Source organism: Hevea brasiliensis, chromosome 7 (assembly GCF_030052815.1).
Source record: "Hevea brasiliensis isolate MT/VB/25A 57/8 chromosome 7, ASM3005281v1, whole genome shotgun sequence".
Taxonomy (NCBI): Eukaryota; Viridiplantae; Streptophyta; class Magnoliopsida; order Malpighiales; family Euphorbiaceae; genus Hevea; species Hevea brasiliensis.
The window spans coordinates 62,191,985-62,219,440 of NC_079499.1; the positions used below are offsets into that span (position 1 = coordinate 62,191,985).

The window sequence follows — 27,456 nt, forward strand, 5'->3', positions numbered from 1 at the left end:
CCATTCCATCACTGCTTCAATCTTCTTGGGATCCACTCTAATCCCTTCAGCTGATACTACATATCTAAGGAATGCAATCTCATTCAACCAGAACTCACACTTAGATAATTTGGCGTACAGTTTCTTTTCTTTCAGAGTCTGCAGAACAATTCTCAAATGTTCATCATGTTCTGCTTTATCCTTGGAATACACCAGGATGTCATCAATGAAGACCACTACGAACCGATCTAAGTATGGATGGAAGATACAGTTCATAAGGTCCATGAATGCTGCTGGAGCGTTTGTTGACCCAAATGGCATCACCAGGAATTCATAATGCCCATACCGGGTTCTAAATGCAGTCTTAGGCACATCTGCATCCTTAACCCTTAACTGATGATACCCTGATCTGAGATCAATCTTAGAAAATACATTGGCTCCCTTCAACTGATCAAACAGATCGTCAATTCTAGGCAACGGATACTTGTTCTTCACTGTTACTCTATTTAACTGTCGGTAGTTAACACATAACCTCAATGTCCCGTCTTTCTTCTTAACAAACAATACCGGAGCTCCCCATGGTGACACACTGGGGCGTATGAACCCCTTGTCTAGTAATTCTTGTAGCTGGATTTTTAACTCTTTCAATTCAGCAGGTGCCATCCTATATGGAGCAATTGAAATTGGAGCTGTACTCTGCGTAATCTCAGTAGCAAATTCAACTTCCCTTTCTGGTGGTAAACTAGGCAATTCCTCAGGAAATACCTTAGAGAAATCCCTTACTGTGAGTATGTCAGACAAGTCAAGTTTACCCTGCCTAGTGTCAACCACGTGTGCCAGATAGGCTTCACACCTTTTTCTCAACCATCTCCTTGCAACTGTAGCTGAGATGACATTGGACAAGAAATCTGTCCTTTCACCCACAACTGTTATTTCTTCGTTCTCAACAGTTTTCAGAGAGATTCTCTTCAATTTACAATCTAATATTGCCTGATGATGGGATAACCAGTCCATTCTCAAAATCACATCAAACTCATGGAAAGGCAGTTCGATTAAGTCTGCTGAGAACTCTTTCCCTTGAATCTTCAATGGATAGCCCTTATACACCTTGTTTACTACCACACTGTGGCCTAGTGGATTTGTGACCAGGATGTCTTGGTCACTTTCCTCTACTGGTATTCCCTTTTTCACGGGCAGCTTGATAATATATGAATCAGTAGATCCAGGATCCACTAATGCATGCACAAAAGTATTATAGAGGAGGAATGTACCCTTGATGACATCTGGAGCATCCTGTTCCTCCTGTGCCCTTATAGCATAGGTTCTAGATGGTTTTCTACTTTTGCTTTCTCCACAGATTCTGACACAAGTTTCTGTGAAGTACCGGCTGCCTTAGCCTTACCTGGCTTTCTACCCCTTGGAGCTGGAGGGGCAGGCCTAACAGTTGATACTGGAATGGATATAGTAGTTCTGCAAGGACAATCTCGGACTAGGTGGTCTATAGATCCACACCGTAAATAAGCACCTATCATCCTCCAACATTCGCCTTTATGCCATTTTTGGCAATGTGGGCAAGCAACAGATACTGTTGGGGCTGGTCCCCTGTACCCTGTCCCTAGAGAGCTAGCCATTGAAGGGGTGGACTGGCCTCTCCTTGGTGCAAACTAAGATTTGGGCCTCTGTGACTGACCCTGACTTGGTGCTTTATTGAAACTCTAAGTAAGCTGTAATCATTACTTTAATGTTATCATTGAGTCCTTCCTCAATTCTCTTGCATCTCCCTGCCTCATTAGGGACTATTTCCCGCCCATAGCGGATTCAGCCACTGTCAGCTATCTCTGGTGTAGGGTAATAAACTCCCTTCTCTTCTCTTCCAGGTATACACTGCCCACATACTTCTTTCTGAACTCAGTGAGAAAGAAATCCCAAGTTATCTGTTATGGTGGCACCTCACTAGTTACTGTATCCCACCACTGGTATGCATCATCTTGCAGTAGTGATACAACAGCTTCCAAATTCTGCTCTGGAGTACAATGAAGTTGTTTCAAGACTCTTCCAGTTCTGTCCAACCGCCACCGTGATGTGAATCATCTTCCCTTTTGCCTAGAAAATCCACTGTTCCAAACTTCCTGAGTCTCTCCATATGAGATTTTTGATATAGAGGTGGTGGTGGTGGCATAACTCCTGCCATCTATCAAAAGAACTCAGCCATTTGCTGAAATGTGGCTGGTGCACCTGGTACTGGTGGAGCAGGTTCCCTCCTGTCTCCTGGATCAGTCATAGATGGAGCATGACTTTCCACTTCCTCATCGATTGCTCTCTATGATGTGGAGTCCATATTTTGATCAAAATAACAAATCAAAAGATCTGCATTAGAGTAATCTTAACACTTACAATGCAATGCATGAAATGCAATCTATCTAGGTCCAGAAACACCTAAAATGTGCTCTGATATCACTAAATGTAACACCCCTCTCCTGTCTACAGTATAGCTAAGTAAGGCGTGCTACACGGCGTGCCGGAACACCTAGTCTGTGATTATTTCATTTCCTGAGCTCAATTTGATTTTAAGAAGTCTTTTATGTCTTTTATGTAATATTCATATCATACTGATATTATTTTCATACTTTGATAAAATCAGTGTTTCAAGATTGGTAATAAAAATTTGCCAAGATGCCATCTGTATTTCGGAAAAATTGTCCTTCTAATTAAAAACAGTTCAATATGATAATATGAAAATCTCAAAAAATTCACAGTCTCTATTTCTCAATAAAGTCAATAGACTTTTACAGTCATTAAACAGTTCCATGATACAGTCCATAATAATTTGAATATATCCAGAAAATCTCCATGTTATTTAATATGTACAAGATATTACAAATTTTAGAGCTTTCATAATATTACAAAATACTTGGCTGAATTTCAAAAATACAATAAAAGTACAAAATACAAGATATCCTAAGTCCTACCGTGTATGTAATGCAGTGCAGATGACTCTGGACTCCTGCGCAGATCTGATGTCTCACCTGGTCGTAGGTCTGCTGGGCTCCCCAGCTGTGTCTCCAATACCTACGAGTTACAAAAGCAATGCGCTAAGCAATTTTGCTTAGTGGTGCCAAATGTAAAGAAATATACACTAAAATAAAGTAAATAAAGTGTTTACGAATTTTTGGTGGTGATGTTTGTCAGTAGATTGGATTTGGGTATTTGAATTTAATAGTACTTGAATTACTGCCCGTGTAGCCTATATACTGACCAGACTAGATAAATGGATATACTAGCACTGGGTACCTAGTACCTCGAGCTATCACACCATCGGTCACAAAGTGTCTCTCGGTGTGTAAATAGTATGGCTAAAAAGCCATATAGTCAATCTGGTGATAAGCCAATAATAAATACACAATATGTATAGCAGTAGGCTATTAAAGTCACAGTGCGGCATATAAGCCGTAAAACACAGTATGGCATGAAACTATTTACAGAACAACTGTCAGAATCCTATTGGCATGCCAACCTATCCAAACTAGTCAACTAGGCAAACTAGGGCATATTATAAATTAATTGTTTAATTCTTCAATTTTTAGAGTTTACTAACTATTATGTAATTCATAAGTCAATGCATATATTGACCTTTTTAGGTACTATGGATAAGTGGTTTCTAGCATCAACATGTCACATATTGTAATTCAATATGCTGCCAATATAGTGCAATTTACCATTTTTACAAGTTGGCATTCATTGCCAAAGTGCTTCAAGCATCATTGTATGTAAATGTCAAATTCTCAAATTTTGGTGTGCTAGATTGGTCTAGCTTAAAGTCCTATTTCTCTTGGTTTCTAGCTTCTGGTCAAAGAAGCAAAATTGTAGCTCTATGTCTTATTGCACGTGGGGCAAAATTTCAGGTCATTCCGAGTTGTATAGACCAAGTTATGGTCAATTTACTAAAGCTGGACAGATTGCACCTTTAGTGCAAAATTTGGTCAATTTTAGGTCACTTTTGGTTCGGCAGTTTTTGTACCCGAACTTGTGCAAGCCATTTGACTTGGTTATGGCCATTTTTGGGCTTTGGTGTCTTCATAATAATTGTAGATCTATGTCCATACTAACCATGGTAAAAATTTTAGGTCAATTGGACCTGTTTTGAGTGAGTTATGGTCATCCCAAGGACTACTGTTCATATGGTCAAAAATCTGGATTGCAAGGTTGCCATTCCGGGTTTGGTAATTTTTAAGGTCAGTTTCTAGGCATAATTTTGGCAACATTTCCACATGAAAGTTTGCCTATTTGGTGTCTAGTTTCACTCCCCATTTGTCTCATACCAATTGGGTTCACAATGTTGCACTTATGACCTAATTTAGGTACTGCCAACATACACAACCAGCATTTGAACATCACACTTCCAATTTTAACAATCCTCCTCCTCCTAATACTTTAATATTCAATCAATCGCACTTCTATATATATATATTGTATACAATTCCAGCAAGCATTCTGAGCAGAATACTCAAGTGCACAAAGCACACAATACACCATTAAACTTCAACATTTACATCCACTCAAATTCAATGTGCATCAACACTTAAATTACACATACACTTCCATTTTAACTACACATGGTGCCCACAATTTAACACCATTACATTTCATTAATAAACTACATATTCACACAAAAATTCATGATATTATAGGCTGCCAAACATGGCAGTTTGCCAAAGCATCAAAATTCCATTTAAAACCCTTAATTCAAGCATTAGCATGCACATACTTGGATATAAACTTACTACAACTTTCATTTGAATTAATCAACCTTCATTTCCATTCATTAGAAGTAAAAATAACTCAAGCTCAACAAAGGCTCATGGCTGCCGAAAATGGACAAGTCCATATCTCACTATTTCTTTCATTTCCCTTCACCAAACTACTCATCTCAACCTAAATACAACTTTTACTAAAGCTAGGGAGAAGATTTGGACACTTACCACTTTTGAAGCTTATCAAAACTTCACCAAATCTTGTTTTTCTTATTGCCAATATCTTCCCCAAGGTAAGTAGGCAAGCTTTAATGAAAGAATCAAAAGGAAAGGATGGCTTAATCAAGGTTGCATGGAAGAAGAGTTCATTCGGCCATGGTGGACTTCAATGGTGGAATTCACTTTGGCTAGCTTTCTCTCAAGGTTGAAGATGACCCATTTCTGCCCACTAATGGTTATTTTAGGTACCTTATAATGTAGTTAGTGGAGCACTAATCAATTGTTTAATGTTTAATTATACTAAGTTTCCTTTATTTACATAATTATCTCCTTTCTTTTACAATTTACATAATGTATCACAATTTAATTTTTCATGATATTTCTAAAGTGTAATATCATTTATTTTTAATGGACATTAAGGTCAAAAGGCAACTCTATATGTCAAATGACCAAAATACCCCACTTCAGGTTATATTCCTGATTTTTCGGTAACACCAAATTTTGTCTGTTTCTCAATTTTTCGTTTTTCTTTGTATTAATTTATTAATTTTTCTTTGATAATTCTAGTTTCAATTACATTTCAATAAACCTTTATTTATGTCTCAAAATTAAATTCCGAGGGTTCCCCATGATCCTGGAGTCTGCAACGGCCTTCCCACTGCGGTCACCCATCGCTGTAGTGCCGGCTCGTTTAACTTAGCTTCATTTTCTCTCTTTCATTTTTCTTTGATTTTTTTTGTGTTTTCTTTTTATTTATTTGATTATATGTCTGTTCACTATCACCGAAGTGTAGTTCCAGACATTCTGACTTGCCTGGACTGTTATTTAGCCATTGGAGCAATAGAACGTACAAAATACATACAGTGGGGATGTTACACTTGTTTCTCAAATTCTGCCTTTTTTGTCGTCACTTCTTCCCTGAGTCTTTTCACCTCCTTTTTCAGGATTTGCTATCGATTTTCCAACTACCTTATCCGTTCTTGTAATCGTTGGTTCTCGGCATTTGATCTCTGCAGAGAGGTGACCAACTAAGCATTAGCTTCTTCTGAAAGAATTTTCTGACGAGGGGTGCTACCTTCAAGTTTTGTTAGTTCAGCAATTGGGTATCCCTGATCTCTGCTGGCCCTCCATCTGAGGTAATCTTCCATGGTGCTCGGCCTTTTGGGCTATCATTCAATTGTAGTAACACTCTCCCAGGATTTGTGGAATACTTTCAACTCTTCCTCACTGCCGAGCTCATGGTAGAAATGAGCTTGATGGAGTTCTTTAGCATTGAGCGCGGATTGGGTTGAACTGAACTACCTCATTACCAGAGCTGGAGTGTAACTTGTGTATCCGGTCACTCCGATCAAAGATACTGAATGATTACTCCCTATACTGAACAAAATAAGCTGACCCAACATCCATAATTTCCTCTAGCAGTAGTTGTGACTGTTGAAACTTAGAATCTGTTCTTGCCATTGCAGCTCGTTCTTTGGACTGATTGCTAATCTAGCCATTTTCTCAATAAGTGGCTGGTCAGGATACCACGTTAACCCCTTAGTCTCCAGAGGGCACATGTGACTGAGGATCCAAAGGTGTAGCAATTGATAACAGTACTTAATAGATCCCCTGCTTTGTCTTCGACAATAAGTAAGAGTCAATAGGGTCTCTGCAAGGATTACCGGTATTGGGTTGACCTTCTGCTTTTCTACTGCCCAGAACACTTCTATAACACTGTAGGTTATAATTCCTAAAGGCCCGGGAAATAAGATTAGACCGTAAATCCCTAGTGCTAGTGTCATCGAAGCCTATTCCCATTATCTGTTTTGAATGTGCAGATCCAAATATTTCTTGATGTAAGTCCTTTACCACCCACGAGTGGTTCCCTTGACAGTTTCCTTTTCCTTTGCTTCCTCAGCAGAGATTCCCAACATATGTGTGAACCATTTCCAATTCTGCCTATGCTCGAGGTGTAAGTAGATCCGATTCTGTGCCTCATAAGGGATTTTTAGTAGCGCCTGATATTCCTCCATGGTGGGGGTCGTATCAATGTCGTTGAAGGAGAACACCCCGTACTTGGGATTCCAAATTGACAATATGGCTTTTAGCGTCGGAACTTGGACTTTGACCCATATCAAGGTGGCAATCCTTCCATATTTTTCCTCGAACTTTGCCTTGATGTGATCGGGAAGCAATTTCCAACTCCTGGACAGACCCTCTAGACCGGTCATTCTGACTTCGACCTTGCTTGGATCTAATGGAGGTAACAGGCTCGTGTCTGCCCCAGTGGCATCACTCTGTGGGGACTCTGAACTATGAAGCAGTTTGGATGATGGTCTAGCATTTTATTCTTGTCTAGGAACTTCTTCCATTGACTGACTCGAGGATGACATGTTAAAGTTTCCGTTTATCCTCTTACAGACCCCAATTTGTAACGCTTGCAAAGAAAATTTGTCAGCAGAACAAATTCAGATAATTTTGGATTATACTGTTGGCATGGTGATATCTATACACCTATCAAAGTAGGAAGATGTTTAGATTATCCTTACAGTATGATTCAAAATTACCCTTATGTTTAAAAATTTTAAAAAAAACACAAATAGAGTAAGGTAAAATTAAGTATGTCCCTTTTGTCCTAAAATAGGGAGGGTCCTAGTACCGGGAAAGTACTATCTAGTTGGATAGTTCTATCTTACGAGGTAGTTTGCTATAGCTCTCAGCTAATGTGATAGTTTAGCTCAAGGTCTAATTTTCTAAAAGCCACAGGTTCCCAAATCGTCCCTACAATAAACAGTAGAGCCCCATTCCACCACTATGATACTAACGGGAGAATTCCACGAGTATCACAGTAAATGAAACAAGTTCCATTCTGAGCAGAAGCCTTCACAGATACTAACGGGGTAAAACCCACGGGTACTGCTACATGACTCCCTCCTATTTCCTAAAAGAGTAAGAAAGCCCGGGTATAGGGCTGAATTGTGTGAGGACATTATGTAAGTACTCAGTGTGTGAAGGGACACATTTACCTCTTCCCTTTATGGGGGGGGGGGGGGGGAGAGTTTTTTTGGACGAAGATTGCTGTGGGATAAATAAGACAATCAAAACAAGCAAAATGGTTAGAATAACAATAATTAATATATAAAGACTTTTGAATTTTGTACGTTAAGCCCCCTAATTATGATTTTAATTTACAAGAGCACAAAATTAAATATGCTTTTGGACCTCTAAACTGGGGTTAGGGTAAAATGTTCAATCCCCAGTGGAGTCGCCAAGCTGTCGCAAGGGTTTTGCGGTCGCCTGGACGAACACTCACCGAAGTGGGAAAAGTGAGGAGTCACCATTTTAATTTTGAGGAAAATTAAGGAAAACCATTTGTAAAGGTAAATTAAGGAGAAACCACTTCGAGAACAGAGATTCTAGGTTCGAGGTCCATATATGGGTGGGGAAGGTGTTAGGCACCCCACTTTGTCCCTCAACGAGGGTAAGCAGATTTAATATTATGCTCTTTATAAATTGAAATTGGTAATTTGGGGGTTGGAGTGACGATGTTAATCCTTCATAAGGGTAAAAGTAATATTTGATATTTCACTATTCAGGGGGTGCCCAAGGACATGAGTACATGAGATGACCCTTAGTGAATAAGTGTCAGGTAGTAGATTTTGTTTAAGGGTTACTTTGTGTATTGAAGTTGTGATATTTTAATTTGGGTTTTAGTTAAGAGAATTCGGGTAAGGACTCTCTCTCCCGATCTCTTGATGTATTAATTTAAGTGGGAGATTTCGGATAAAAACTCTCCTCTGATCTCCACATATTTTATTAAAATTTTAGCTGAGAATCGGGTAAGAACTCTCCCCCAATCTCTTAAAGTATTCGGTTTAAAGTTTTAAGCGAGGGATCTCAGATAAGAACTCTCCTCCGATCTCCATATATTTTATTGGAATTTTTTATGAGAATCGGGTAAGAACTCTCCCCCGATCTCTTAAAGTATTCTGTTTAAAGTTTTAAGGCGAGGAATCTTGGATAAGAACTTCCCTCCGATCTCCCTATATTCTATTGAAATTTTGGATGAGAATTGGGTAAGAACTCTCCCCCGATCTCTTAAAGTATTCGGTTTAAAGTTTTAAGTGAAGGATCTCGAATAAGAACTCTCCTCCGATCTCCACATATTTTATTAAGATTTTTGGTTGAGAATCGGGCAAGAACTCTTTCCCGATCTCTTAAAGTATTCTGTTAAAAGTTTTAAGCAAGGAATCTTGGATAAGAACTCCCCTCCGATCTCCCTATATTCTATTGAAATTTTGGACGAGAATCGGGTAAGAACTCTCCCTCGATCTCTTAAATTATTTGGTTTAAAGTTTTAAGTGAAGGATCTCGGATAAGAACTCTCCTTCGATCTCCATGTATTTTATTAAGATTTTTGGTTAAGAATCGGGTAAGAACTCTCTCCTGATCTCTTAAAGTATTCTGTTAAAAGTTTTAAGTGAAGGATCTTGGATAAGAACTCTCCTCCAATCTCCACATATTTTATTAAGATTTTTGATTGAGAATCGGGTAAGAACTCTCTCCCAATCTCTTAAAGTATTCTGGTAAAAGTTTAGATTGAGTTCGGGTAAGAACTCTCCTCAATCTCTTAAGGTGTTTATCGGAATTGCATTTTATAAGAACTACAAACTAAAGATTCTAGTGATCGATGGTGCAAAAGAAAACTGTTAAACTTTTCCTGGCCCACTGAGCCTTATAACTAGAGAGTGGATGCAAGACTGAACTTCTTACCAATTTCCTATGTGATCGCCTTATCAAAATTCTTTGATTGGCGATATCCGATCTCTTTTAATCACTTAGTCAAGGATCTGATCCTATCTCGATTCCCATTTTATTATATTATCACCTGGGCCCGTTTTATAGCCCGACCTTATAACTTATTTTTTTGACCTATTGTTCAACCCTTTGTTACACCTATCCTTTTGTCATTTTTTATTGTAAACTCTTATATCAAAATACCCCTGCCTACATCTTTTGAGTATTTATAAGTTACCTGTGAGTTGAATGTCTACTCTTAAAGGAAATGAAAACTAAATGACAGTAAATGAAATTTGCAAATGAGATGGAAGACATAGGAAATAACTATTGGCTTGAGCAATCTATTTTGAGATTTTAATGCAACTGGATATAGAAGAAATTTCAAAAGAAAGCTAGAGAAAATAAATAAGGGTATTCGACAAAATGTTAAGGAGACGGATGGAATGACTCCAGAATCCTCAAATATTGCAGAGCTAAAAGCTAACGGCCGAAGGACTAATGCTTACTTCGGAGTAACGGGAACCAGGTCGAAATGTAGTTGAGTCAAAATGATGGGAACCGGGTCAGAATGCAGTTAAGCTTGGAGAGTAATATACTGATGTTAGGGAGGCGAAGATGAAAATGGACGAATAAAGGAAAAATGGTCTCACATAGTAATGAACAGACACTGAAAACGAAGAATTTTAGGGTCCAGAACTCCTTCAATGAAGATACTTAAGAAAACTGGTTTCTAAAGTTTCTCAAAAGCTCAGAATGACAAAGTAGGAAGACTGAATTAAATTTCAGAGTCTTTCCACTATAATCACCACCACCTTTTTTGCCCGTCCCTTCTACAGTATTGCATACAAGTATTTATAGGGAACGAGTGCTCCTCATGAAAGGTCAAGATCTCATCAGGGGAGATGGAGGGTTTAGATTCAAAAGGACACAATCCAATGCCTTAGAATTAAAGAGAATCAAAATGGAGGGTTAGAATTTTATTCAAAATATCCATCGTTTCTTCTCTTAATCCAATGGCTTAAGGTCTTGCCTTACAAGTTGGATCCGAAGGCTGGGAATAAAAAGCGTCGATCTTGTCGTCTGCTTTTTGATCCAAGGGCTCCGGGTCCATCCTTACCATTGTGATCATCGGTGGAGATCAAAATGTACAGAACTGCCATAATTGTTTTGGCGTCTGTCAGCTAGGTAGGCATTTCTGCAAATGAGGCATACGGTGAAGATTTGATCACGCTTGCAACGCTTTAACTTACTCGGCTCTGATTATGAAGAGAGTTATTTGAAAGCTATTCAACCTCTCCGTGCTTTCCGATTTCTCTTTCTTTCGACCTCTCTATTATGACCTTCTTCTTTTTCGATCTCTTCATATCGGGCCCCCCATCGCTTCCCGATCTCTCCCATTCTAGATTTTTCCTTTTATCTGACTTGCCTTAGTCAAAGCAATTAATTCTTCAGTTACCGATGCATCCGCTTCGGTTTCTGCATGCAATAAATGCTCAGGCCCTATATATATACACCAACGAGAAATCTCCTTCACACTTCACTTTTCCTCCTTCAGTTTCTCCATTTCTCCAATTCTAGCATCTCCGGTAATAATTCTGATTATGGTGACTGCTTTTGATCTTTTTTCGATTGTTTTCTTCGCCCTTCACCTGAAAATTTATGATCACAGTGATTGGAGAACCATGAGGACAACATCTAATGACAGTGAGGGAACCGGACTAATTTATCGATCAAGATCCAAAGTGATGAACGTGTCGATCTTGAATCGGTCTACCGATGTAATGGGTGGACTGATTTCGGGCAAGAGAACTGGTATTTTCAATCTTAATATCGATGACCACCTCTTAAAGTTTATTTAGCCCCTCACCACATTGGTTGTCCCGATTGCAGCTCAGTTTTGGTCGATGACATCGACGATGACTCCCCTCACTATCATGAGAGTCATAGTCGCCCTATCTGAGCTGCACATCTGTCCAATACTTGTGGCTGGCTTTCTGATCAAACACATCTTTTAATTCAGCCACAAGACTAGGCTTTGACATAGGCCATTATTATGTGAGATGTAGTGCTGATCTTTAGAGATTGCCCAAATGATGTAATTCGATATTTAAAGATTTCCCCAATGATGTAATCCGATCTCTTGAGATTGCCTAGATGATGTAATCCAATCTTTTGGAAATGAAATGATATTTTATTTGAAGATTTTATTTTATTATTGCATTAGTTAATTTTCCGATCTCTGATATGCATATCCGATCTGATTCCTAAACGAATCGCCATTAGCTAATCCATGATTTAGGAAGTTTGTCCGATCCGAAGACCTTGGCTAACCGGTCTTATTTATTCGATTTTTTATTCTATTTCTAGAATCTTCTTGCGACGTGTCGAGAAAGTGGCTGGTTTCGCTAATTAATGCATCGCTTAGGACTTCGCGAGCATTTAATGCTCAGACGGGTATAAATAGGGGCGAGGTGAATCAGTCATTTCCTTATGTCATTTTCAGAACCTCTCTTAGCAACCCCAGAGTTTTCTCTCTTTTTCTCAAGTTTTTCAAAACTGATCACATTTTGGTAAGGGTTTTGATTCTCTTTTTGGTTAATTTCTTTTATTTTCCCTGAAAATGAGTGGCGCCGAGGGTCAAAGAGCTACTAGCCCTCCTTCCGTTCACATCTCATGGACATCGAATGAAGTTGAGGTAATTAGGCCAAGTGGATGACCTGAACCTTCTGCAACCTCCGTCCTAGCTCGTGGTCCGGTGGCTCAATCCAAACGGGCCTCTACTTCGGGGAAAGAAAATCTCCTCCTGGATGAATTGCCATCGGTCCTTAAAGAAACCGGCCTGTAGTCCATTAGTAAAGAGTATAACCTCCAAATAGACTCTCTTGAGCTTATACGATGCCATAACGATCTCCGAGCCGATCATTTCTTTGAAGAAAATGACGTGATCATGGTGTATGAGGAGCAATTGAAGGCCGGACTTCGGTTTCCCTTGGACGATTTCTTTAAGGCCATTCTGAAGCTTCATCATGTAAGCATAGCCCAAGTTCACCCTAATTCATGACGGGTCCTGGTGGCTTTCAGAGGGTTATGCTGAGCCAAAAAGCTCGAGCCTACAGCCAAGGTTTTTGCTGAGTTACATAAGCTTACTCACTGGAAGGAGATGAGTACTGGTTCTTCCAAGCCAAGCCGCACTGTGGGCTTTTTACCAACCTCCCCTCTTCGCTGAAGAACTGGAAGAACCGATTCTTTATATTGAAGAGCAAGATTTCGAATGGCTTCGAGGGTTTTTCACGCAGTTGGCAATACCTGGTCCCCTCGACTCCAAAAAAGATCACTTTGAATAGAGACGAGGAGGCCATGGTAAAGGAATTGAAGGAGTAAGCGGCCACCCATAAGTATTCTTGTCCATATGCCGTAATGGTTGAACTGAGGTGGTGGCTAATGCAGATGATCGCCAATGAGGATTATGAATTGCAGCTCTCTGACCTCGGACCCGGGATCGGTGTAACCTAAATCTTTAGCCTCCTGACTTAGGTGGTCTCACAAATTATTTTTCCATGTAGGAATGGCTGGAGGCGAAAGCGCAAAGGAGAGCCACAAGCGAAAAAGAGAGGTCTCCCAGAAGGTATGAGAAATGAAGATCATTGTGGCATCCCAGATGCCAAGGCGAGATTGGGGAGAAGTGCCGGGCTCTTCATCCCGTCCTTCGAAACAACCGCTCCCAGAGGTGGAGATCGCTCCTTTCCCTCCTCGATAGGAAGAATCGCCACCTCCGCCTATTTCCTCAAGTGCTGAGGGAGGATATTATCAACCTACTGTAAGGACCATTTCCTGTGGTGCCCAGGTCCTCATTCACTCTCTAAAGAAGAACCGATCAGCTCAGGGGAATCTGGGCTTGGCCAAAGTTCTAGGTGCCACCATATGCCTCTAGGATGGCCGGAACAGGCTGACCCCGGATAGCCTTGATAATCTCTTGGCTCAGATGATGAGCTTGAGCATAGAGAGCCTAGTGAACAAACATATAATCAGGGAAAAGGCTCATCTCCTGAGGCAGGAAATTTTGAAGGCGGTCCAAGACGCTGCTTCCACCCAAGCCCAAATTTCGTCCGCTCAGGACTATATCACTGAGATTGAGGGTCGAATGAAATCCTATAAGGACAAGATAATCAAACTGGAGCGAGAGCTAGAAGAAGCTCGGGAGCTTCGAATCGCCGATGTCACTCACCTTACTGAAGAGATCAGAGTGAAAGAACAAGAGGCTGTGATGAGGGAAGCTGGCACCTATGTGAATGCACATGGCGATTTACTGGCCAAGCTCGAAAGGTGTTATCCTAAGGAAGACTTCTCATGGATGGTGGATCTTGCTCCTAGAGATGAAGAGGGGAGCAAGGAGGAGCCCGAGAGAGAGGGACGGGATGAGAGAATTGATAATGTATCTGGGGAGCAGGTTGGGGGAGACCCTCCTGCCGAATGACTTATAAATTTTTATTTTGAAATAAATTGAAGCCTTTTCTTTTGTTCAATTTCTTGATGAGATCGGAAAGCGTCCCAATTATATGAGTACTTGATTGGTTGAACGTGTTAGAACATTAAACTTTAAAGCAACTATTAACCTAAGTATAAGAGATCGGAAAGACATCACTCGTAAGCATGAGATCGGACTAAGCCATGACCAAACATCGAGTAAAACTTTAGAACATTAGAATTGAAAAGACTTAATTTGAATTCTTGAGGTCGGGATCATCATTAGACTGGACAGAAACCTTAACTTTATTTTAAGGAATATCTGGGACATTCAGGTGAGAAGCTCGATCCTAACATTAGCTAAATGAATTTCCATAATATTTGTAAAGAGAGATTGGAGGCAAGACTGGATAGTCTGAAGATTCGTCATTGATTCATACCCATCTGATAAGAGATCAGAAAATAATTAACTAAGTGTGAGATCGGTTTATTTCATGGTCGAGCAATCGATGTGTTCGGAAAAGTCATTTGTGATCGAAGGACATCTACTGAGAGCGGCTTATAAAGTCGATTTTAAAGTCCCTTGACTTCAGTGATCGGCCAAAATATGGTGTCGACACCCATTTCTACCCAAGATCCTAGCATCACAATTCCATTTTTGTCTAAATTTTGGAGTAAATGGGCCTCTAGATGCAGTATTTCGTTAGTGATCCTTTCAGATCCTTGGCTTGTCACATGAGTCTGAATTTCATATTTTCGTATGTGAAAAGAAGTATAAATATCTTCATATACCAGACGTTCACTAATGAGTACCGCATCCTCAAAATTGTAACCTTCCCATAGCATATAAGCGACTAATACATTTTTGCCCAAGGCAAGTTCGCCACCAACTGTAGCGGCACCATCTGCTAAAACTTGTCCCTTTTTAATGCATTTACCCACCAAAGCTGGGTTTTTTTTATGCATACAAGTATTTTTGTTGGAACGTTGATACATAACTAATGGAATGCGTAGAGTATCCCCATTGCCCGATAAAATGATCTTGTCAGTATTAGTATAAATTATCTTTCCCTCGTGTTCGGCTATAGTAGGAACCCCTGAATCTAGAGCCACTTGGCATTCCAATCCAGTTCCAACAATGCATTTTTTGAACCGAGAAAGTGGAACTGCTTGACGTTGCATATTAGAACTCATTAAAGCCCGATTTGCATCATTATGCTCGATAAAAGGAATGAGGGAAGCTCCAATAGAAAAATATTGGAAGGGAAAAATACTTCGAAGATGCACCTATTCCCATGAAATAGTCAGGAATTCTTGACGATATCAAGCCAGAGCAACCTGTTTTTCCTGAACACCTCGATTTAGCGCCATGTAATTTCCTGCCATTACCATATAGTATTCCTCTCTATTTGGCGATAAATAAAACATCTGTAATTTTTTTGATCCCTCAGAGATTTCATAAAATGGGCTTTTTAAAGACCCCCAATGACCAATCTTGGCATCAATTGCTAAAGATCCAATAAGTCCAACATTGATTCCTTCAAACGTGCCAATTGGACAAATGCGCCCATAGTGACCAAGGTGGATATCTCATATCCGAAAACTAGCAGTTCATCCTGTTAATCCTCCAAGACCCAAATAACTCAATTTTCTCCCATGAACTATTTGTGTTAATGGATTAGTTTGATCCAAAACTTGAGATAATGAGTGTAATCCAAAAAAAGATTCATAAGTGGTTGTTAATGGAGTTGAAGTTACCAAATTTTGAGGGGTCGATATCAATTTATGCCTAATTGCTCCACATATAGTCCCTCTAACTACATTTTCTAAATGAATCAGAGCCAATCCGAATTGATCTTGTAAGAGATCCGCTACAGAATGAATACGTTTATTTTTTAAATGATTCATATCGACAAGTGTACCCATTCCAAATTTCATTTCAATCAAACGATCTGCAGCTGCTAATATATCTCGTTGTAACAAAAATGTATTGTTATGGGGTATATCAAGATTCAGTCTCCGGTTCATATTTAATCGACCAATCTTTCCTAATTCACATCTTTGTTGAAAGAATTTCTTTTGTTATTCCTTACATAAGGATTCAGAAATATTCGATCTCCGCCTACACAAGTAAATTGTTGATAAAACTCCAAAATGGCATTTTCCTTTGACCCAATTTTTTTTTTTTTCCTTATCATTAAGGAAAGATAAGAAAATTTCAGGATAGCACACATTCTCTAAAATTTCTCTTAGATTCAAACCCATAGCTGATGATAAAACTAGAATAGATATTTTCTGTTTCCTACTCACTCGAGCCCATAAACTTGCTTTTCTATCAATCTCTAATTCTACTCTTCCCCCCCAATCTGATATTATGGTGCTAGTATAGACCAAAATTCCATTATGATCCAATTCTGACTGGTAATAGATACCGGGACTCTGCAATATTCGATTGATCACAATTCTGTATATTCCATTTATTATAAAAGTTCCTAGGGAATTCATTAGAGGAATGTTTCCAATAAAAATTGTTCTTGCATATCCCTACTGGTTTTCCAAATTAATCCTACGGATACATATAATTCAGAAGAATATATAATTGATTCATATATAGCATCTTTTTCTTTTATCAAGGGTTTTACTAATTGATATGTTTCCACAAATAATTGAAATTCAATTTCTTGATCTGTATCTTCAATTTTTGGAAACTTATAAAGTTTTTCTATTAAGCCCTGATAAATGAACCTACAAAATCCTTCAAATTGTATCTGATTAAATCCAGGTATTGTAGACATTCCGTCATTTCCATCCCCGAGTATTTTGAGTTTCCCGTTTATTAAAAAAAAATCCCATTATTGGATCATTCTTCGTTCAATTATATGGATTGGATCGGTCTAGCAATGATGGAATTTATATTCTGTTTACAGAATCACATAAAATGTTATCTAACTCCATAGATAGATATGGAATGTGTGAAATACATATGAACGGAGGAATAAAAAGAATTTTATACTCAAATTAGAATTTGCAACAGATACAACTAGAAAAGAATTGAGAAATTTCACTTAACTTAGACTTATAAAATTTTGTATAGAATAACAAAACAAAAAGTGATTCCATTTCTACCATTATTATGATATTACATATTCCAATATGATTGAATACCAGTAAAATAAATGGATTCGGGATTTAATATTTCTATGAGATAAAGAACCAATAATCAGAAACAATATAAAGTTGATTTTTTTTAGTACTTAGTTTTTTCGTGGATTTCATTGTTTAGTTCAAAAAAAAAATAGAAGAAATATATTTTTATCTATTTTTTTAATCGAGTTCATATAATACGATTGAAGTGCATAAGAAGGTCTGTTTATTAAACATACGCAGACATAACTATAACTATCTATAGTTATACATCTCTTCTTTTACTGCAGTTCTATTTTGGATAGCGCATGTCATGCTCTATCAAAATTTCTATTCAATGAAAAATTGAATGGAAATTTTCTTATAGGAATCATAGACAGATAAGATATCAGATTAGATATCTGTGTAAAATTTTATGTTCTAGGATTTCCATATACTCATAATAGTTGTTATAATTGAAATTGAGAAGAATTTTTTTTATTGAAAAGAATCAATACTGATCGGTTATGTATCAATTTTCTTATATAATTAGGATTAGGGAAATACTATTTTAGATTCAAATCCAAGAATTGTTCATGAATTCACAGTCAAGTCAATAGTTAATGGTTCCAATTTGTCCTTAATTTTGGTTTTTGCGGCTAAAAATTCATTTTTCATTTCAATAAACAATAGCAAGGGGAAAGAATTTAGAATTTAGATAGTGTATGTTTTGAGATACTATAAAAAAAAATAATCAAAAAAATAGATCCAATCGGAAGGATTTCTTTTTAGGAATCTAGGAAAGGGATTAATAAAAGTGGAATTCAAGATGCAAGTACAAAAAAAAAGAGGGGGGATATTTTCGTCTATTTTGTGTTGCCTTGGCGGCATGGCTGAGTGGTAAGGCGGGGGATTGCAAATCCTTTTTCCCCATGTCAAATCCGGGTGTCGCCTGATCAACAAAAGGTTCAAAATGCTTTATTCCCTTTTGCTGATATAACTTGTTGAACTTTCGCCCAACAGAAGCACACGAAGGAAAGGACATCTTGATACTTCCTTGATTCTAAACATCGAAAAATTCTGTTCTCTAAAGTGCTGTAAAATCTTGCATCTAGGATTCGGGGAAAGTTTATAGTGGTGAAAGGGAATCAGTAAATCTTAGTATAATAGTCATTCCACTACTAAGGTCTTTTGTATATAAACTCATGAGAATTCCTGAGTACTCAGGAATTCAATTAATCAAATAGTGATTGAATAGATAATTGGCCTTCACTTAGTTTTTCGATTCTATTAGCAATCATATAAGCACTTCTTAGAATTAATTGGATTTTTTGGATTGTTTCATCAATATATTGAACAGAATCTTTTTTTCTTTGACTCTGCGACAGCGATTCTACTATTATTAGTGAACAATAATGGAAAAATTACTTCATATTCATAGAGATAGAGGACATAATTCACATGGATATAGTAAGTCTTGCTTGGGCTGCTTTAATGGTAGTCTTTGCATTTTCCCTTTTACTCGTAGTATGGGGAAGAAGTGTAACACCCTCACTTTACGTAGTCCGTATATTCGACTACTCCGGTGACCTAATGTCGGTCCGGACAAGTCAGGATGTCTGGAACTACACTTCAGTGATAATAAACAGGTATAAAATGATGAAATAAATAAAAAAAATACAAGAAAAATTAAGAAAAAATAAAAGAGAGGAAATGAAACTAAGTTAAACGAGCAGGCACCGTAGCGATGGGTGACCGCACCCGAAAGTTACGATGAAGGCAATTGCCGACCCCAAGACCGCTCGAAACCCTCGGAAATAATTTTTGGGACATAATTAAAGGCCTATAGATGTGTAATTGACATTAGAAATGTCAAAGAAAAATTAATGAATTAGCACAAATAAAAACGAAAATTCGAGAAACTGATAAAATCGATGTTATCGAAAAATCGGGAATACAAATCGAATAGGGGCATTTTGGTCATTTGACCCCTAGAGTTGACTTTTGACTTAAATGTCCATTAAAAATAAGTGGTATTAAATTTTGAAAATCCCATGAAAAAGGAAATTAAATGTGAAATACAATTTATGAAAAGTGAGGGGTAAAGATTACGATAATTAAAATTAAAAGTTTAATATCTTAATATTTAATCAAGTTAGTGGACATTAAGTGGCACTATATAAAGCACCTAAGGACACCTAAGTGGGCAGAATTTCCCACTAACAAACCCATCTTCTTCACTTCCATTCTCCATAGCTGAATTGAATTCCCAAAGGCCTCCATTGAAGCTCTCACATCCAAGCTTTGATTGTCCATCTCCATGCCATAATCTTCACAAGTTGTCTACACTAAACTTTATCCTCATACCTTGGGCAACATATTGGGAGCGAAAAGAAGGAGTTTTGATAAGGTTTGACCAAGCTCCAAAAAGAGGTAAGGGTCCAATTCACTTCCTTTCTTAAGTAAAGTTTATGTTTAGCTTGAGATGAGTTGATTGGTAATGAAAATTGATGGAATTCTTGAGTTATTGGACTGCCCAATTTTAGGAAGCCATGAGAGCCTATATTATTTGAGTATTCCAATTTACTTTGTTGGAATTGTGTTGAATAAATATAAAAGTGCCAAGAATGAATATTGAAGTATTGGGAGGAGGAGGATTGCCAAATTAGGAGTGTAAATTCTCTTATGCAGGCTGTGATTATTAGCAGTGTATAAATTAGGTTATAAGTGTAAAGTTATGACTCCAATTGGCATGAGGCCAATTGGAGGTGAAATTAGACATAAAAGAGGCCAACTTTCATGTAGAAGTGTTACCCAAATTCTGCCTAGAAGTGACCTAAAAGAATGACCAAATCCGGATTAGCATAACATAAGAACCCAGAATTTGACCATATGAACAGTAGTCCATATTTTGGCCATAACTCACTCAAAATAGATCCAAATGACCTGAAATGTATACCATGGAAAGCTTAGACATAGAGATACAACTCTTATAAAGATACCAAAGCCCAGAAATGACCAGAACTAAGTCAAAATGCTTGCATAATTTGGGTTACAAAAACTGGCCGAATTGACTTTGACCTAAAAATGACCTAAACTTTGCAATATAAGTGCAACTTAACCAGCAATAGTAAAATGACCATAACTTGGTCCATATAACTCCAAATGCCCTGAAACCAGTGCCAAATTTCACTAAGACATAGGCCTACAATAATGGTATTTTGACCAAAACCCAGAAACTTAAGGAACTAGGTCAATTAACTTGATTAAGTTGGCATACCAAATCTAGAAATGATTTAAATGACCATTAACTCTAGCAAAGTGTTTTAAGTATAACTCCCACTAGAAGTCTTCAAACAAAATGAGCCATACCATTCTGGAAAGCTAAGAAATAGACCTTCAACTTTGTTTTAGACCTCTCCCTTACCTTATGAATGTAAGAAGCTCAAATGTTGGGTCAATAGCTACTGCCCTAGTTGAACATCCTGTCACTACAAGACTATTGAGTCCAGTCCAATAACTTGACCATAAGTAACTCTATAAGACTTGAAAAATTACAAAAAAAAAATTCTTAGTGACCATAAGACATAGGGTAACATATCCTATGAAGAGTAATAGACCTAAATATGGCAGCAACCTACTCAAAGAAAATTCGCAATGTGTAATACTAAAACTGCCTAGTAAGAAACCAAAATTTCAGAATTGACCTAGTTATGGTCAATTGACCATAACTTGAGTTATACAAGTACAAATGACATGATTCAAAAAGGAAATTAAAGAAGATACAATGAGAAACAATTTAATGAAGAGAAATATGTTAAATTTACACTATAGCTTGGTCCAATAGACAGTAAACATTGGCCATGAAATCTGAATAATTACAATAAAATGCAATAAGCTTTGAAATGAAATTGGTAACATATGTCAACATGTGAGGAATGAAAAATGGAACATATTAGTGACATTAAAACTAATTCACCTAGTGTGCATTAAAGGTCAACATTATAGATTGATTAATGAAAGGAATAGTATTAATAAAATTTAATTATTGGACCTTTTTATTAGAAACAATTTAAATGAGTACTGAAACACTTTAAATTGTGTGTTTCAGTTAGAAAAGACACTGGGAAGGGAAAAGACCAACTGAGTCAAGGCCAACAGGCAACTCATTAGAGGTTTGTGCATAACTAGTTTTTAATTAATTTTGTTCTGAATATTTCATATGATTAAATGAAGTTATTTTCCTTACGTATTATGTTTATCGAGTATTGGATTTAATTCAATGATTATTGAAAATATTATAGTATGTATAAATTTAGCTTTGTGAAATGGCATTTCAACAAGTCTTAAGCATTATTATGGATTAAATAAATTATATTTTGAAAAATTGTGATAGAATATGTTTTCAATTGTGGTGGGCAATTTGCATGGAAAAAATACAAACTTATATTTTGAATTGTAATGAGCATAAAAATTATTGGATATTGGAATTGACTTTAAATTGAGTTGTGTTGTGATTTATGCTCAAAAAAAGGATAAGGAGATTTATGATATTGTTTTATATCTCACTATAGATGCTTGACTAGGTTATTACCCGTCTCTCTCATTTGTTGAGGAGAAAATGGAGTTAGCTTTGTTTTGATTACCATGGTACGTGCACAGACTTAGATTCTCCTCTTATTAGAGGTTAGATCTAAGTTTTTATTTGTTATGGCCCATTCGGAAGTTTCATTATTGTGATGTGTACTATGCACGATGATTCGACTTCCCCGACCATAGGGAGTTAGAATCCGATTCGACCTCCCCAACCATAGGGACTTAGAATCACCCTAAAGATGACACTTACAGATTAGTCTTGCATAGTTAGTAAGATAAAGAATGGTTTTTGAATAGTAAAGAACTTCGATTTCAAATGAGATTTATGCATATTTGATTTTGTTGGAATTAATCTTTATTTCCATGATTGCTGGAATTACTTTAAATGTCCAGTTGTGATTTGATAAATTGAATTTCTTGCTCAAAGTCATTTTAACTAATGATTTATATTATTGGCAATGAAGATTTTGACTTTTGGAATTTTATTGAATTTTGAGACTTTCAAATTAATTGATATAATTTTGTCAATGTATGTTGTACTATGTTTTAATTTATAGTTGTGCACCACTGAGTTCACCACTCAACGATAGCTTTGTATACTGTCGCAGGTGAAAAGAGCATAGAGCAGTTGAGTAAGCTTCTTGGAAGGCACATTCAGATCAGCTCCAGGTATATCATAGGTATACACATGTACATAAGTTTTGATGGATGCATGTAAATATATGTATGTAAATTATTTGAGTAGTTGTATAAAAACTCCAGTAAAATATTTTGGTATGTAATTAAGTGCAAGTTATTGTAATGTAAATTTGAGATTTCATTTACCTGTATAGTTTTGTAATATTAATTTTTGAGTCTTGTAATCAATGAAATATTTCTTTTATGATGAGGTTGGTTTGAAAATGAAATGATTTGAATATTGAGATTGAATTATGAGATGAAATGAAGTTTATTTGAGTTGTATTTAAGAAAACATATTGGGAGTGTTTTCCTTTTCAAGTTTGAAGAACTATTTTCTCAAAATACAGCCGGTACTCTGTCGAAATTTTGAACAAAATTTTATAACACCAGATTTTAATCGATGATTTAAATTTCACGAAAGTTGAGTTAAAATCCCTTGTAGTATATTTAATGGGTTACCGATAGGTAAAGTACGGTAATTCATTACGTGTACTATGGGATCATGTTACATCTTATGGAGGAATAGGGTGTGACATGTTTAGTGGTATCAGAGCAATGGTTTTAATGCAAATTTTGAATTATAAATTTGAAATCTTTTTGTCGATAAATACAACTGCTCAAATGTTTGATACATATAGTATATTTACATCATAAATATGAACTAATGGAGAGAAATCTCCTTATGTTGGTTGTACAGGAAATAGAAAATCCTGTGAAAAGATATGGAAGAGAAGAATGAGACAATATAACAGTTTGTGATAGCATAAGTATAAGGTGAGGCCCCAACCCCTCAGAGAGTCAGAAGCTCGACTTTACCAGCCCCACCTGTACAAATTACTAAACAAATGGACCAGCAAATGGCTACTTGCTTTCAATAAATGGCTGATACTCTGTCAGCTAAAGCCCAAGTACCAACCCAACCCTCACAAGGGCTGTATGAAATAGAGAAGAGGGAGAAACCTATGGGTCAGAGCTCGAGCAGTAATTTAGGGAAGAGAAAAGAATTTGAGGAGCCTCGAGCTCAAGGATATGATAGAGACGGATCATCAGGGCAGAGACCACCAAGATCTAGTTATCGAACAACCAGAAGTGCCTATTCTGCCCATATCTGCCATGTTTGTGGCAAGTTACACGAGGGTATTTATCGTAAGGCCACTAGAGCTTGCTACAATTATGGTGAACATGGACATTTCATTAGAGATTGTACTAGAACACCTCGATCTGCTCTCTGGAGTTCACATACAGTTGGTCAGAGTCGAGATAAAAATAGAGTTGGTACTTCTCACAACCATAACACAGTGAATCAACTCGAATATAGTAGCGCACTAGTCAGAGCGTCCACTATGTGCCAAGGGGAAAGAGCAGAAACTTCGGATGTAGCTGCTAGTAAGTTCTTAATTTTGGAGGAAACAATTAGTTATTATTTGATCCTAGCACTACTTATTTATATATTAGTGTTAGAATTATATGTTTTGTTGCTATTCCTTTACAGGGGAATAAATTTTGATGCATTATTGACAAGTCCTTTAAAATAAAAACTATGATAACAAGTATGATTGACATTAATTTTGAAAGAATTTTCAGTTAAAAGTATTTTCTAACACACCATAAATTATAAAGCTAATTGGCAAGCCTACTTAATGTAAGGCAAGAGGACCTAAAAATAAGTTGCAGTAATAGACTTGCTCTAGACGAGGGTAAAGATGTTACAGTTAGTAATTATTAATGGATGTTGTAATCAGAATAAGTTTAGGATATAAGTGAACTCAAGAAGGATAAGATATAAGAAAATTTGATCTATTGGAATGTATCATAGTAACTATGCAATGTTCTTGATGTTTGTACTGTAAGCTGCAGATTACAGTACTGACTTAAGATTATTGTGTAGAGCTACGTACTACTCGATAGTACACCAAGATGAGAATAGTTGCCAATGGCATCTATTTTGGTATAGTTATGCCAGGATAGAATTTTATTATCGAAAATGAGTTTGGAAATCCTACTTAGGGATTTAAAACTCAAAAGTTAGAATATCGAAAGGTTATAGTTCAGTACAAAAGGAAGTAAGTTATAGAATATTGATAGATAAAAGAGTTGTGGAAGTGAAATTTTGAATAGCTGGTTCAAATGTAATAAAGAAATGTTACGAATATTAGTAAAGGGGTTAACTAGAATGGTTAGAGGGCCAAATCAGAGTAATACCAAGGTATAGTGGATTTCTTAGGGGTGATAAGCAGTGCTAAATTTTGACTCGACAGTCGAGTCAAGGAAGTGAGTCAAGGAAGAAGATAAGACCGAGAAATGAACTAATTAAAGTTAAGTTGTGGAATGGAAAGAGAATTAAATAGGAAAGTAAGTATGAGAATTGGTCAGAACAGAACCTGGAGGGTGTTATGTCTCTACTCCAACATGATGTGTATCAATGATGGGACACAGTATCCAGTGAGGTGCAGTCAGAGAAGAGATGACTGAGATTTCACATAAGGCTATTTCTAAAACAGTCAAAAGGCCCAAAGACAGGGTGACACCACGGGTGTATGCCACGAAGGCTAGAGAGGAGCCGAACCTAGATATTGATGAAACAACACAAAGAAATAAAGAAGCAAGGAAGCAACAGATACATCAGGTAAATTTTGAAGACGAAATTTTTATTTAAAGGGGAAGAATTGTAACACCCTCACTTTACGTAGTCTGTACATTCGACTACTCTGGTGACCTAATGTCGGTCCGGACAAGTCAAGATGCCTGGAACTACACTTCAGTGATAATAAATAGGCATAAAATGATGAAATAAATAAAAAGAAAATACAAGAAAAATTAATGAAAAATAAAAGAGAGGAAATGAAACTAAGTTAAACGAGCCGGTACCTTAGCGATGGGTGACCACACCGGAAAGTTACGGTGAAGGCAATTGCCGACCCCAGGACCACGAGAAACCCTCAAAAAAATTTTTTGGGACATAATTAAAGGCCTATAGAGGTGTAATTGACATTAGAAATGTCAAAGAAAAATTAATGAATTAGTACAAATAAAAATGAAAAATCGAGAAACCGATAAAATCGGTGTTAACGAAAAATCGGGAATACAAACCGAATAGGGGTATTTTGGTCATTTGACCCCTAGAGTTGACTTTTGACCTAAATGTCCATTAAAATTAAGTGGTATTGAATTTTGAAAATCCCATGAAAAAGGAAATTAAATGTGAAATACAATTTATGAAAAGTGAGGGGTAAAGATTAGGATAATTAAAAGTTCAATATCTTAATATTTAATCAAGTTAGTGGACATTAAGTGGCACTATATAAAGCACCTAAGGACACCTAAGTGGGTAGAATCTCCCACTAACAAACCCATCTTCTTCACTTCCATTCTCCATAGCCGAATTGAATTCCCAAAAGCCTCCATTGAAGCTCTCACGTCCAAGCTTTGATTGTCCATCTCCATGCCATGATCTTCACAAGTTGTCTTCACTAAACTTTATCCTCATACCTTGGGCAGCATATTGGGAGCAAAAAGAAGGAGTATTGTTAAGGTTTGAGTAAGCTCCAAAATGAGGTAAGGGTCCAATTCACTCTCTTTCTTAAGTAAAGTTTATGTTTAGCTTGAGATGAGTTGATTGGTGATGAAAATTGATGGAATTATTGAGTTATTGGAGTGCCTAATTTTAGGCAGCCATGGTAGCCTATATTATCTGAGTATTCTGCCCAATTTACTTTGTTGGAATTGTGTTGAATAAATATAGAAGTGCCAAGAATGAATATTGAAGTATTGGGAGGAGGAGGATTGCCAAATTGGGAGTGTAAATTCTCTTATGCAGATTGTGATTGTTGACAGTGTATAAATTAGGTTATAAGTGTAAAGTTGTGACTCCAATTGGTATGAGGGAAATTGGAGGTGAAACTAGACATAAAATAGGCCAACTTTCATGTAGAAGTATTGCCCAAATTCTGCCTAGAAGTGACCTAAAAGAATGACCAAATCCGTATTAGCATAACATAAGAACCCATAATTTGACCATATGAACAGTAGTCAGTATTTTGGCCATAACTCACTCAAAACAAGTCCAAATGACCTGAAATTTATACCATGGAAAGCTTAGACATAAAGCTACAACTCTTATAAAGATACCAAAGCCCAGAAATGACCAGAACCAAGTCAAAATGCTTGCAAAATTCGGCTTACAAAAACTGGCCGAATTGACTTTGACCTAAAAATGACCTAAACTTTGCAATATAAGTGCAACTTGACCAGCAATAGTAAAATGACCATAACTTGGTCCATATAACTCCAAATGCCCTAGAACCAGTGCCAAATTTTCACTAAGACATAGGCCTACAATAATGGTATTTTCACCAAAACCCAAAAACTTAAGGAACTAGGTCAATTAACTTGATTGATTTGGCATACCAAATCTAGAAATGGTTCAAATGACCATTAACTCCAGTAAAGTGTTTTAAGTATAACTCCCACTAGAAGTCTTCAAACAAAAGGAGCTATACTACTCTGGAAAGCTAAGAAATAGACCTTCAACTTTGTTTTAGACCTCTCCCTCACCTTATGAATGTAAGAAGCTCAAATGCTGGGTCAAAGCTACTGCCCTAGTTGAACATCCTGTCACAACAAGACCATTGAGTCCAGTCCAATTACTTGACCATAAGTAACTCTACTAGACTTGAAAAATTACAAAAAAAATTCTTAGTGACCATAAGACATAGGGTAACATATCATATGAAGAGTAATAGACCTAAATATGGCAGCAACCTACTCAAATAAAATTGGCAAAGTGTAATACTAAAACTGCCTAGTAAGGGAACCAAAATTCAAAATTGACCTAGTTATGGTCAATTGACCATAACTTTAG

The 27,456-nt window shown here is 37.0% G+C and overlaps 1 pseudogene; it reads right to left on the minus strand.

The window, feature by feature from the left end:
* Positions 1 to 14,506: 14,506 nt before the first annotated feature.
* Positions 14,507 to 16,990, minus strand: LOC131181364 (DNA-directed RNA polymerase subunit beta-like; annotated as a pseudogene).
* Between the last annotated feature and the right edge of the window lie 10,466 nt (positions 16,991 to 27,456).